Source organism: Zonotrichia albicollis, chromosome W (genome assembly GCF_047830755.1).
Source record: "Zonotrichia albicollis isolate bZonAlb1 chromosome W, bZonAlb1.hap1, whole genome shotgun sequence".
NCBI lineage: Eukaryota > Metazoa > Chordata > Aves > Passeriformes > Passerellidae > Zonotrichia > Zonotrichia albicollis.
The window spans coordinates 25,888,724-25,903,704 of NC_133859.1; the positions used below are offsets into that span (position 1 = coordinate 25,888,724).

At 43.7% G+C, this 14,981-nt stretch overlaps 1 long non-coding RNA gene across 21 annotated transcripts in view; it reads right to left on the reverse strand.

The window, feature by feature from the left end:
* The window catches only part of LOC141726978 (uncharacterized), a 95,618-nt gene that overhangs the window by 21,465 nt on the left and 59,172 nt on the right, over positions 1 to 14,981 (reverse strand). The gene's annotated exons all lie outside the window — the stretch shown is intronic.

Consider the following 14,981-nt stretch of genomic DNA (forward strand, 5'->3'; position numbering starts at 1 on the left):
TAGAATATATTTTGGTTAAGGTGGAATGAGGGAGGTTACAATCCAGTATGGTTTTACCATTTGCTTAGTTTTAACATTTTCTTTTATATGTTATATCAAATCTTACATCTTGAAATTTAGGATGCAGTTATTATAGAAGACAGACAAAGGAAATGGAAATATGCTATTTCATGTAATAAAAAAAATATGAAAAATTATCTTTCCAAGACAAAGTCTTGAGAATTGTAAGATTATACTTCTTTCTCAATTATGGGGAAATATGTCTCAGCTATTATTAATTATTGTAATCATATTGTCAGTAAAAGCCTGCTATCTTGGAAAAAAATAAAATTGTACAGGGAAACATGCTGTTTAAAATATAATTGATAAAAAAGCTTTGATTTATGAAATAGTGAATTTTAAAATTGAATAATTTCTCAGCTGTTGATGCTTATGTGAAAAATTTAAGTTGCATCCTCATGAAATTGGACAAATTTAGTTATGTAATTTTTCAATTGCATAATAACAGACAAATTCTACTTTTTTTATTATTTATCTATGGGATCATGTCCAACTGAGACCTTTGCCTCAGTTGCATTTACCAAAGACTTTAACCATAGACCATGGAAAACAGTATACTGAGGGGACACATCATGGAGTCCAGGCCTTGGTGGGAAGAGTGGGGTCATGGGAATTAGTAGTATGGTAATAGGACCATCTTATATTTGGTCACGTTTGTGGTTCTTGTTCTCAGTTGGTTCATTCAATACCTGGTACAAATAAGGTCGTGTTCTGAGTTTGCGTTCGCGATTGGACCTTTGCCCTCAGATGCCCCTATACCTGGCTGCATTTGCCATGCCCACGGGTCTTTAGATCTAGTCCCTGTACTCTGTGGTTTCCATGTTTGTTATTTTTGTTATTAAAGTTTTATTTTCTGGGCTAGACCATCATTACCATCCCTCATTTTGCCAGCTCCCTCTGGCCAAGCCAATAAAGGGGTCACAGTGAACTTCGAACTGTGATATTTATCTATTGGTTCTGTGTTCAGCCTAAAGTTGACTGTTTCAAATTTCTGTAGCAGTTGTAAAACTTTAATAAAAATGTCAATTTTTCATTTGTCATTGTACAGAAATCATAACAAATCAATACTCAAAATGTCTGTTTAAAATTAACAGGTCAAGAAAATGAACAACAAACAAAGCATTCCATGTTGCATGCTAAAGTCACCAAAGAGCACCATACAAAATGTGGAGAAAACTTAGTCCTACTCTGTAGCTAGCAAGCTCAAAAATCATGCTTTCATCTCAGGTTCAAAAGTTAGTACTATTTGCAAATAAATCTGTTCATGTGGTGCTCTCCTCTGTGATGGATTTTGGGGTTTGAATTTTTTAAGTTAGAACATATATATTAATAGTACAGTATGATTTTATGATAATTTGTATATGAATATATCAAATAATGCCATTGACAGATTTAAAACTGCATCTTCTTTTGTTTTCTATTTTTCTCACTCCTCCCACACATTTATTTCTTTATTTAAATTCAATTCACTCAGTAGAGAGAGCAGGGAAGAAACATGACAGGGAGCCACTTACTCATGGTACAGAATTTAGTAAGGAGGCAATTTTTTCTTTGGCCTATGGTGACTTTTTCTGACTAATGTATTGGTCTTGCATGGCAAGTTGTTGGTCGCAGAGGGGCTATAGGGGTGGCTTTTGTGAGAGGCTGCCAGAAGCTTCCCCGCTGTCCAAGAGAGCCAATGCCAGATGGCTCCAAGATGGACCTGCTGCTGGTCAAGGCCAAGCCAATCAGTGATGTTAGTAGCGCCTCTGTGATAACATATTTAAGAAGGGAAAGGAAGCTACTGTGCAGAAGAAATTGCAGCCGATTCGCCAATTGCAGTAGTGAGAATATGTGAGGTGAACAAGTCTGGAGACACCAAGGTCAGTGCAGAAGGAGGGGAAGGAGGTGCCCCAGGCACCAGAGCCGAGATTCTTCTGCAGGACATGGTGAAGACCATGGTGAAGAAGGCTGCCCCCTTGAAGCCCATGGGTCCATGGGGGATGCAGACATCCACCCACAGCCTGTGGGGGAGGTCCCCATGCCAGAGTGAGTGGATGCCTGGAGGAGGCTGTAATCCACTGGAAGACCCAGTGGAGGAAGAGGGCCCTTGCTTCCAGGCTGGAGCAGCCTGTCCCAGGAGGACTGCACTCTGTGGAAAGAGCCCAACATCACAGCAGTTTTGGGAGGACTGTCTGCCTGTGGAGGAAGTTCACGTTGCAGCAGGTGCAGTATGGCTGCTGCCCATGAGAGTGGACCCATGCCAGAGCAGTTCATGGAGAACTGTCTCCCATGGGAGGGACCCCATAGCCTCATAGGGGAAGGACTTCTCTCCCAGAGCAGCAGAAGAAAATCTCGGTGAACTGACCAAAACCCCCATGCCCTTTCACTTTCCCTGTGCTTTTGGTGGGAAGGAGGGAGGGGCTGGGGGGGAAAGCTGTTGTAAGGGCTTCTTTCACTTCTCATTATCCTCCTCTGATTCTGTTAGCAATAAATTTCACTTTGCAACCTTCAGTTGAGCCTGTTTTGCATTTGAAGTGTTTTCTCCTGGTCCTTATCTCAACTCAGGAACTTTGCATTAACTTTTATTTCCTTTTGCCTCCTCTGCCCAGCTGTAGCAGGGGAGGATGAACGAGCAACTTTTGTGGGTGCCTGGCATTGAGCCAGTGTCAAACCATGACACACATTCATTATTGATCTGGAATTAATTAAATTTACAGGTGGCATAAAAGCAGGAGAAACTGCTAAGAGAACCCAGGACACCTGGGGGATCAGACCCAGCCAGCATGTACTTAGGAAAGGCAGATCCTGCTTGACCAACATGATCACCTTTTGGATGAGGGAAAGGCTGTAGATGTTGTTTACCTGGACTTCAGCAAAGCCTTTGAAACTGTCTCCCATGGCATTCTCCTGGAGAAGGTGGCAGCCCATGACTTGGACAGGTACACTCCTCATTGCATTAAAAACTGGCTGGATGTCTGGACTCCGAGAGTGGTGGTGAATGGAGTTAAATCCAGTTGGTGACTGGTCACCAGTGGGGTTCCCCAGAGCTCAGTATTGACACTGGTCCTGCTTAATATCTTAATTAATAATTTGGATGAGGGGACCAAGCAGACCCTCAGTAAGTTTGCAGACAAAACTAAATTGGGTGGGAGTGTTGATATGCTGGAGGGTAGGAAGGCTCTGCAGAGGGATCTGGACAAGCTGGATTGATGGGTCGAGGACACAGGTATGAGGTTCAATAAGGTGAAGTGCTGCACTTGGGTCACAACAGCCCTCTGTAGTGCTACAGGCTTGAGGCAGAGATGAGACAGAGTAGGCATTTTCCAGGGTAGAAATTCATTTTGATTTAGGTGAAATGTACATCTTTGAGTTAAGTCTGTAGCTTGCAAACATAGCTGTTTAGTCTGACTGCTGTTCTCATAAAAAGCCTATGCTCAGAGAAAACTGCTTTAGTCAAAGGACAGAGATAAGGGGGAGGGAGACAGAGAGACTGCTGTGAGAGCAGGTCAACCTGACCTAGGAATTCTTTCTGATAAAGAAGAACTAGGGGCCAATATCACGCGAAATTTGTAGAAATGAATATGTATGAACCTATTGTGAAATTGCATCCATATGTATTTCAGAGTGGGATAAAAAAGGATCTGGAGTTCCAAGAGGTACGCATGTCTTTTAAGGAGAGTAATCTCTACATGCGCCCAGCGCTGTAATAAACATACCGGCTTTACAACTTTCACTAATTTGTGGAGTTTTGTTTGTCTTCGCCAAACAGAGTGGCTGGAAATCTGCCCAGCAGAAAAGTGAGATGGGAAGCATGCATGATTATGAAAATTCAGAATTTTAGAGGCATATAATGTACTTAAGCAGGGGGTGGGGTAAACAGAAAATGTTTAGCAAGTTTGTAGAAGCAGATACAGCTTGTACCAAAGACACATAGGAATGTAATTTGCTAGGTAGAGACACATTGTAATAGAACATAGGAATTTAGTTTCTAGGCAAAGGCCATAAAGATAAATGTATAGTGCGTGAACTCAGTAAAGCAAAACTTAACATATTGTTGAAACCCAAAAGACAGAACCCCAAACCAGCAAGAACCAGGCTTGTGGTTTGGCCAGGACAAACTGACCTGGGAGAAAGCCAAACCTCCACTGTGTCTGCCCAGAAGAAAAGGTCAAGCAACAAACATCGAGGAAGATGATGTTACTTCATCAAAGACTCCCACCCATGACCACCAGGAGGCGTGGCACCACCAAAGACTCTGGGTGGGGAATGGGCGGACAGGTGTGGGCTTGTGGGATCAGTGTGTACTTAAACCTGTAACCTGTCTCACCCGGTATGCATGTCTTTGGTGGAAATATCCCCCATGCGTCCCAGCTGGAATAAAACATACCTGCTTGACAGTTTTACTTGTAATTCCATATTCACCAACTCAAAAGGATCTGGGGATGCTGGTCAACAGCAGCTGAACATGAGCCAGTGTGTGCCCAGATGGCCTAGAAGGCCAATGGCATCCTTGTCTGTATCAAAAACTAATGTGGCTAGCAGGACCAGGGCAGTGATTGTCCCTCTGTACTCAGCACTCATCAGGCTGCACCTTGAGTCCTTTGTTGTGGGCCTCTCTCTTCAAAAAAGACAATGAGGTGCTGGAATGTGTCCAGAGAAAGGCAATGGAGCTGGTGAAGGGTCTGTAGAGTAACTCATGATCTTGAAGGTCCCTTCTGACCTTGATGATTCTGTGATTAGCCGGTACCAAATTCAAAGTAACTTTGCAAAAAAAAATATATCTAGTATCGTTATGGCTATATCAACCAAAATGTGTGGCTGAAGAAAGGTACTGAAGTTCATCTTCAGAGAAAGATGTTGGAAAAGAAATGAAATTTAGCAAAATGTTTTATTATAGTTTAGTTATGAGTTTTGTGTGAATTGGTTTGTAAAAATAATTTTGTAGCCGTTGATATTATATGTTGAGTTCTGTGTAACCTTGGCAGGTGGCCTTAGGAACTCAATAAACATTAAGCCAGGGTAGGAGAGTAAAGAAGACTAACCGGTTTGGGGGGGGTAGCATACAATAGGACAAGCAAAAGATTTATGATTTTGCTAGTGAACTAGGGAATGTATTACAAGGGTCCGTAGTTTGGCAAAGGGCCACTGTTTCTTGGAGACTTTGTTATGAATTGCATGTATATAAAAGGAAAACACCCTTGAGTGAATTTCGGGGTTCTGATTTTGGGACGTTAGTCCGCAGGTCCCCGGGCCCTTCAATAAAGTGCCGCACAAAACTTATCCGAGTTTTGTGTCCTTTATCAATCGGGCAACAGTTTTCTGGCAACCGTGGCAGGACTCCGAGGGCAGCTGGGGCGGCTCGCGTCTCGATACACTCCAAGATGGCGCCGAGCATTTCTCGGAGGAGTCATCAGTTGTGCCCAACTCCCCTGCGCCTGTCGGATGACTGCATAAGGTAAGCCCGAAGGCGCTTTATATTGGAAAAAGGTGATAATTGGATTTGGTTTGGTGGTTAATGGAAAAAGCCTAGGCTCCGGCCATAAGATGTCTAGGGTACGCAGGTCCGGAATTCGCCTCCTATTTTTTTTTTTTCTTGGGGAAGGACGGCGAAAAGGTCTATTGGTTTATTGGGACTAAAGATGGAATTAAAAATTAAAGGTTATAATATGATGTCTTTTAAAACTTTTAAAACCTTAGTGCAGGCCAACGGAAAAATACCTGGAAATACGCCATTAGGTTGTATATTGAAAAGGTGGAAAGGCGAAGGCTATTCTCAAGAATTAGATAAGAACAAAATGATAGATTACTGTAACCGTTGGTGGCCTGAATATGAGATTGGGGAAGCGGGATGGCCGGTGAATGGTACACTGGAATTGGGGATAATGGAATCTTTGATGCAATTTTTAAGGAGGAATGAGAAATGGGATGAAATACCATATTTAGATTTGTTTTTCATTTTATATCGGAAAGAAGAATGGCAAAAGGAGTGTGGTATTTTGGTTTTACAGATGAATGATGAGAGCGGGTGTGTTGGATGTAAAGAAAGAAAGGAGCGTGATTTGTATCCCACGACTGAGGAAGATTTGTCCTATTGTGTAGCACCTCCGAGGGGTCCAGTTGTTCCTAATGTACCTTTTGCTCCCCCTGCTGACATAACTATAAAAATGAGATCTAGCGAGAGTTACAGTGATGGTGAAAAGAGTGAAAGTGTTAAAAGGAATCTGTTAGCAGAGCGGACTCGCCAAGGAAGGAAGGGGCAGAAGGGGCCACAGTTACTTGCACCATTAAGGGAAGCTGTGGGACCACAGGGAGAAAGGATACTTATAAAGGTGCCTTTCTCTCCAGGGGACTTGGTAATATGGAAACAATCGGCTGGGAGTTACCGGGAGGACCCTGAAAGGGTGGCAAGGGTGGTTAAAATGGTGATAAAAACTCAGAATCCAGACTGGAATGATTTACAGGTATTATTAGATACTATAATGGATTCCACAGAAAAGGAAATGGTTATTAAAGCCATGAGAGAAAAGGCTCGTGAGGAGATTAGGTTGCGACAACTAAATGAAACAGTTGATGAATTGGTGCCAAGTGAGGAACCCAGGTGGGATCCAAACTCTACGGGAGGAATAAGGGCTGTAAAACGATATCAGGAATTGTTGGTGGAAGGAATTAGAACAGGAATACCTAAGACTATGAATTGGTCTAAGTTGTATTCAGTCAAGCAGGACAAGAATGAGTCTCCGTCTGCCTTTTTGGAACGATTAAAAGACATGGCTCGGAAGTTTACTAATTTAGATGTAGAAGATCAATCAGGGAAACTTCAATTGGCATTATTGTTTTTAGGGCAATCACAAGAGGATATTAGGAAAAAGTTACAAAAGCTGGAAGAGGAGGATACTCGGAATTTGGATAAAATGTTGGAGGTAGCATGGAAGGTATACAACAACAGGGAAAAAGAAACTGCAAAAAGACAACAAGCTAGTATTCCGGCTGTAATGCAACAGACAGGGACAGGAGGAAAATTCATTAGGGGACGAGGTTGGGGAGGAGCTAATCGGGGACAGAGGGGGATGATGAGAGGTCGGGGAGGATTTGGGTTTGCACCTAACACGGGGAGGTTGGATCCAAACCAGTGTGCATTTTGCCGACAATTGGGGCACTGGAAAAATGAATGCCCAGTTAGAGGGGGTAATATGGGATTAATAGGGAATGCTCATGTGGGAGGATTTACGGGAGGACCAGCAGAGACTGCTCAAGCACTAGTTTTGGGAAATTATCAGAATCAAAGCTGACTAGACCAAGGTTTAAGGGTAGTTTTAGAGATAAATGGGAAAGGTCAGGAATTTATGGTAGACACTGGAGCTACATATTCTGTACTTAATAGACTATTGGGGCCTTTGAGTGACACAACTGTACAGGTGGTGGGGGCAACAGGGAAGCTAGAGGAACAACCATTTTTACAACCTTTAAATCTTAGGTTTGGGGGGAAGGAATTAGATCATCAATTTTTGTATATGCCAAATTGCCCCACACCCCTTCTTGGCAGAGACCTATTGTCCCGACTTAATGTGGAAATAATATTTGAAGGGGGAAGGGTGAAATTGGAGATACCTGAGGAACAAATAGCGGGCATTTTTGTGATTAAGGAAGTGGATTCCTCTCCTATTCCAGAAGAAATTGAGCAGGCTGTAGTACCCTGGGTGTGGGAGTCAGGGGTCCCTGGAAAATCTAAAGCTGCCCAGCCAGTAAAGGTGGAACTAAAGGAAGGGGCCCGACCAGTGAGGGTAAAGCAATACCCCTTGAAGCTTGAGGCAAGGAGGGGAGTAGCCCCGTTGATTAAACAATTTTTGGTTCAAGGAATATTACAGGAATGTGAATCGGAGTATAATACTCCAATTTTTCCAGTGAAAAAGCCTAATGGTAAATATCGTTTGGTACAGGACTTGAGAGCTATTAATGAAATAGTAAAGGACATACATCCAGTTGTTGCTAATCCTTACACATTGTTAACATCTGTATCGGAGGAGTTTAAATGGTTCTCTGTGATTGATCTTAAAGATGCTTTCTTCTGCATCCCACTGTCAGTAGAGAGTAGGAAATATTTTGCCTTCGAGTGGGAGAGTCCTGATTCTGGGAGAAAGAGGCAGCTTACGTGGACCAGACTCCCACAAGGGTTTAAGCTCAGCCCCACAATTTTTGGAAATCAACTGGCCAAGGAGCTGGAGGAATGGAAGACAACCCAGGTAACAATATCTCCATCCTTGTATGTAGTCCTGCAGTACATGGACGACATTTTTCTGGCCACTAAGGAAAGGGACATGTGTGTGGAATTAACAATTAAATTACTTAATATGCTTGGCCAAGCAGGGTACAGGGTCTCTAAGGAAAAGGCTCAATTGATCAAAAATAGCGTTATTTATCTCGGTTGCGAGATCACACAAGGGCAGAGGCGTTTGGGAGTTAACCGAATAGAGGCAATATGTGCTATTCCTTTGCCTCGTAACCATCAGGAATTGAGATCTTTTCTAGGAATGGTGGGATGGTGTCGACTGTGGATCATGAACTTCGGTCTCCTAGCAGGGCCACTGTATGAGGCCTTGAAGCAGCATCGGTTGGAATGGACGACACAAAAAAAGAAGGCCTTCCAGGAATTGAAGCAGGCACTAAAAGAGGCCCCAGCCCTAGGGCTCCCTGACCTGACCAAGGAATTCCAGTTGTATGTGAATGAGAGGCAAAAACTGGCATTGGGGGTCCTCACCCAGAAGGTGGGATCATGGAAGAGGCCGGTAGGACACTTCTCTAAACAACTGGATTTGGTAAGTTCCGGGTGGCCCTCGTGTTTACGAACCGTGGCGGCAACAATAATCCTTATTCAGGAGGCCTGGAAATTGACTTTGGGGGCAAAAATGAAAGTGTTTGTTTCCCATATGGTCATGGCTGTTTTGGAGCAAAAGGGGGGTCACTGGCTATCATCAAGTCGAATGTTGCAATACCAGGCTATCCTGAGAGAACAGGATGATATTGAAATAAAGACTACTAACCATGTTAATCCAGCAGAGTTTTTACGCAGTGACCAGGAGGCTGGGGGACTGGTGCACGATTGCGTGGAGGTAATTGAACAAGTGTATGCCAGCAGACCTGACCTAAAGGATGAACCATTGGAAGACCCTGAATGGGAACTATACACTGATGGATCCAGTTTTGTCAAGAATGGGACTTGCTATGCTGGGTATGCAGTGGTAACATTGGATCAGGTAATAGAAGCAAAGGCTTTGTTACCTGGAACTTCGGCCCAGAAGGCAGAGGTGATTGGACTCACCAGAGCTCTGTACTTGAGCAAGGACAAAAGGGTTAATATCTGGACAGATTCTAAATATGCCTTTGGTGTGGTTCATGTGCATGGGGCGTTATGGAAAGAAAGGGGGCTTTTGAATTCACAGGGAACCAACATCAAGCACCGGGAGGAAGTGCTACAGCTACTGGATGCGGTACATAGTCCCAAAGCAGTTGCAGTAATGCATGTTAAAGGACATCAGAATGCGGAAGGAGAAGTTTACAGAGGAAATCGATTTGCTGATGTTACAGCATGGCAAGTGGCACGGGAAGTATGGACTCAAATGGCATTGGTACCGGTAAGAACAAATCCGGCTACCCCATACCTGAATCAGGAGCCCAAATATTCAATAGAAGATGGAAAACTAATAAACTTGCTAGGGGCACAGAGGAATCAGCTCGGGTGGTATGTTACACCGATGGGACAAATAGTGGTACCTACTCGCATAATGAAATTTATTTTAGAATCAGAACATAATAAATGCCATTGGGGGGCAGAAGCATTGGTAAAATTTTTAAAGAATGAGATAATCTCTAATCAGATGTTAACAATGGCAAAAAGAGTTAATGCAATGTGCCCGGTATGTTTGAAAAATAATCCAGTAGTTAGGAGACAAATACAAATGGGAAAGTTGCAAATTGGGCCACAACCAGGAGATTATTGGCAAGTTGATTTTTCTGAATTGCCTAGGGCACAGGGATACAGATACTTGTTAGTGTACGTATGTACGTTTTCAGGGTGGCCAGAAGCTTTTCCGTGTAGAACTAATCAGGCTAAGGAGGTGGTAAAAACCTTGTTAAAAGAAATAATACCAAGATTTGGAGTACCCTTAGGATTGTCGTCAGATAGGGGTCCACATTTTATAGCCGGGGTAGTGCAGGAATTAGCACGGATGTTAGCTATAACCTGGAATTTGCATACTCCCTGGAGACCTCAGTCTAGTGGGCAGGTGGAAAGAATGAATCAAACTCTGAAAGGACAAATCAAAAAGATTTGCCAGGAAGCTAAACTGCACTGGCCTCAGGCTTTGCCTTTGGCCCTACTCAGGATTCGAATTAAACCAAGGGAAAAGGTAAGCGTAAGTCCATATGAGATACTATATGGCAAACCATATCATGCAACTGTATTAAAAGGGGAGGTACATGTGAGTGGGGATCAGGCAATTGCAGAGTATGTTATGTCACTTAATAAAATCTTGAATTCTTTAAGAAATACGTTACAGTGGAATAAACCGCTCACGCTGGAGAACTCTGTCCACGACATTCAGCCTGGGGACCAGGTGTACGTCAAGAAGTGGATTACGGATCCGCTATGGGAATCATGGAGCGGACCCCACCAGGTGATGATGACGACCTACACGGCGGTGAAGGTCCAGGGGATGGACACTTGGATCCATTACACCAGGGTAAAGAAGGCACCGTTCCAATGGGAAACCCAGATAGTGTCTCCAACCCGGATGATCTTCCGCGCAAAGCCACCTTCTTAATTATATTGCTGCTAGTAATCATGAGACTGGTACCCGTTCAAGGGTCTATTTTAGTACAGGTTAAAGAAACAAAGGTTACAGTCATGGAAGGGATGGATGTTCAATTAACTTGTGTTATGTTTCACAGCCAGAAAGTTGAGGCCGGTGAAGTTATTGCAATATGGCAACGGGGGGCTGAAAGAAGCTGAGGCAAGATAGAAGTCGGTTGGGATAAGGATAAGCAACAAGGAAACGCGGTACTGAATCTTACTAAGGTATCCACAAACGATACGGGACAATATACATGCTTGGTCAAAATACTGGATAGTTTTGATTACAAAAGAGTGAGTATGAGGGTTTTACCATGGACAGGGGATCGTGCTGGGAGGAAGCAAAATAGGGAACTGACCTGGGACAGAGTAGAGGACGGGACCAGCTGGTGGGAGAAGGGAGACAAAGGTTGTGGGTGGTTGAATGTCACTAATCCTAGAATAGGGAATGCATGGTGGAGGTATGACAGAATGATGTCATCCTCACAGAGACACGGTAGAAGGATAACACGGGAGACTAATGATACAATAGAACAAAATGCTGAGCAGGAAAACTTAGTGGTAGGATTAATTAGAGATTTTGGGATCATGCAGAACGTGACTAAAATAACAGCTTGTCTGCCATTACCACAGGCTGCAGGTGAACCAATTCCCTGGGGAATAATACCGGTAACCAAAATGCCTGAATCATTCAAGAATGTTTCATGCTCCTGCCAGTCAGTTCCCAAACAAGTAGAGGTATGGAGGGATTTGTGCATGACCATTTGGGCTATGACTAAAGAGGAATGTGAAATGAAGCCAAATCATTATGGTTGGATTCAAAATACCAGGAGGTGTTTGATTGCAACCCCAGTAGATGAGCCATGCAATACAGTACGAATAAGAACGAAATCCCAACGAAATGAGATGAGTTGTCAGAATATCACACAGAATTTTGACACCTGGAAAAGTTGGAAGACATTGTGGGGACCCAGTGTTTTGGAACACTATAATTACCTTGGGGAAGTACAATGGTGCATCCAATGGTCAGGGGTAAAGAATCAGTCACATTATAGGGCCATCATCACGTCTACATCTTCCCGAGAGTTCAGACCGCAGAAGGAGGATTGGAATTGTACTGAGGTTTTTACATGTGATACACCGGAAGACCGAATTGGATTGGTACCGGTGAAAATGGCATTAAAATGGGGATGTGAGTGTAGGGGGTATAATCACACGGTTAGCAGAGAGTCCATGGATGGACCTATAGATTGCAGATATACTACTGTGCACAGTCCTGGAAATCTAGTTTGGGTGTTGGGACACGGACAGTGGACCACACATTTATCTTTAGATGGATCAGTAACACAAATTACCCTAGGGGTTCCCACATTGTGTCCATACTGGAAACAGAATAGATTGATTCAAAGGAAAGGACTCAAAAAGAGGGAAGAATCCCTAGAGGAGCAGTGGCATGAACCTGGTGCAGGAGTACAATTTGGGTGGATATTAGAGTCATTATTCCCTCCGATAGCGACATATCGAAATAGGGAAATGCTCAACAACTTGTTAGGACAGACAGAAAGATTGGCAGCAGCTACTAAGAAGGGATTTAAAGATCTAAATTTGCAATTGCAAGCTACATCAAGAATGACCTTACAAAACAGAATGGCATTGGATTTGCTACTGTTAAAAGAACATGGAGTTTGTGGTTACCTGAGTAGGAGAGTAGATCATTGCTGTGTACACATTCCAAATGTCACACTTGAAGTGGAGAAAGATATTTCCCAATTGGCAGAAGTGGAAGCAAAAACCAAGGAAATTGAAAGGGAAGCACAGCATAATTGGATAGGAGCAGTATTTGATTCTCTGGGGCCTCACCTGTCTGACTGGATTACTTCCGTTATACAGTATGTACTAATGCTTTTGGTGTTTTTGGTGACTATATGGATTGTATATAGATGTCTTTTAGGTGTGATCGAAAAGGAAAAGAAGCGATCTCTCCGGTTGCTGAAGGTGATGACCAGTGGGCGGCAGAACGAAGAACATCCCCCACCTTGTTATGAAGATGTTACTGTCAATACCATTGGTTGAGCATCCTTGCAGCAGGACTGAAGGATGCTCCAAAGGGGGGAAATGTTGGAAAAGAAATTAAATTTAGCAAAATGTTTTATTATAGTATAGTTATGAGTTTTGTGTGAATTGGTTTGTAAAAATAATTTTGTAGCCGTTGACATTATGTGTTGAGTTCTGTGTAACCTTGGCAGGCGGCCTTAGGAACTCAATAAACATTAAGCCAGGGTAGGAGAGTAAAGAAGACTAACCGGTTTGGGGGTAGTATACAATAGGACAGGTAGAAGATTTATGATTTTGCTCGTGAACTAGGGAATGTATTACAAGGGTCCGTAGTTTGGCAAATGGCCACTGTTTCTTGGAGACTTTGTTATGAATTGCCATGTATATAAAAGGAAAACACCCATGTGTGAATTTCGGGGCTCTGGTTTTGGGGACGTTAGTCCGCAGGCCCCCGGGCCCTTCAATAAAGCGCCACACAAAACTTATCCGAGTTTTGTGTTCTTTATCAATCGGGCAACAAAAACATTGGCATGTGTAAATAATCAAGATCAAACTCCTACACTTGATCCCAGTGAGTGGGAGAACTTGGAGATTTTCAGAAGAAATATATGGGAAAAGGTAGTTTTTCTTACTGTGTGTACTTGGAGTATTGCTCTTTTTACTATGCTTATTTATCTGTTTTAGTAAAACAGTATTGGCTGTACAGACTAACCTGAAGAAAGCAAGAAAATAACAAGGTTAAGTAACCATGATTACCAAAGTGCACAAGAGATTTATAGTAGATTCAAAACTAAAAATTGTGAGTTGATGCGAGCTTAAGAATTTAAGCTCGATCAAAGAAAAAGAGGGGGGACTGTTATGAACAAAAATTCGGTTAATATTTTTTTTGTGAGAAAGAGTTATAAAGAGGCAGCCGGGTCTCTGTTTCTGCCAGGGTTCTTCATGCTTTGTTATTGTAATCACGGGTCGTTGGAGCTTATCTCCTCTTTTGTATTAGTAAAAGCCCTGGCTGGGTGGAGTGATGACCCTTCCCCAAGGCAGTGCTCTCTTACAGCATAGGGAAGACACCTGAGAGGGTGGGGGGGGTTATGCAAAGTGACTCCAAAGACCAGCATGCTTTGAGACCTCGACTCCAAAATGCACAGAGAAAACCCCAAAAACAACGAGCCAAATAAGAATTGAGAGACTAAAGTGGTGTCTGGACATGAGGAGCCAAGTGCTGAGCCTGCAGAGATGCGGAGCCCCTCTCGCCCTGAGCAGAGACTCGTCCCAACTCCGGGACCAGGCAAGACCGAACGCTGAGAAAGTAAGATCTGACGGGGACATCACGCCCTAAAGGCTCCCACGAAGACTGGATCCCCCAGCTCTGCCCCTAGTGGACAGAGCTGCGCATATCCTCCTCCTCTGAGTCGCCCTGGGAGACGCGACGGGGACTGCAGCCCTGTCGAGCCGCCCAATCCTGAGCTGATCACTTTTAATAAAGGCATTAAAAAGGAGAAGAAGTCTCCTGGCCCTGTTTATTTCAGGTAATGTTCTGTAAATTTTTCATTGTCCACAAAAGGGTTAAAAGCTCCCACAAGCGGCCAGACACATTCCCGCTGCACCCCCCCCCCCCTCTTCTTCTCCTTCTCAGCCGTGTGGCCAAAACATGTTTATCAAGTTTCAAGATAACACAGTCACAAGCACAGGCTGTACTCTCTCTCTGTCTCCCAGGGAGGGGGAGGCCTGCCCGATGGCTCTCGGTGTCTCTCTCTCTTCCACCCTTCCACCTTTCTGGGTCAGGCCTACCTCTCCTGGCCGCATGGCTTTCCCCTCCCCCCACCCAGCTGGCACCTGGGACGGGGCGGGGAGGGGTACGGGGACATCGAACTTTTTCTAGCCAGAAACCCAAGAAAGCTTCCCCCGGGAGTGCTCTGCTTTTTAACCCCTGTGTTCTCAGAGGCGTATCCAATGTCCCAGTGGCCACACCAGGTGCCAATATTAAAATTTGAGCACCCATTGGTTTGACCACAGCATCCCAGAAAACCTACTTCCTGTC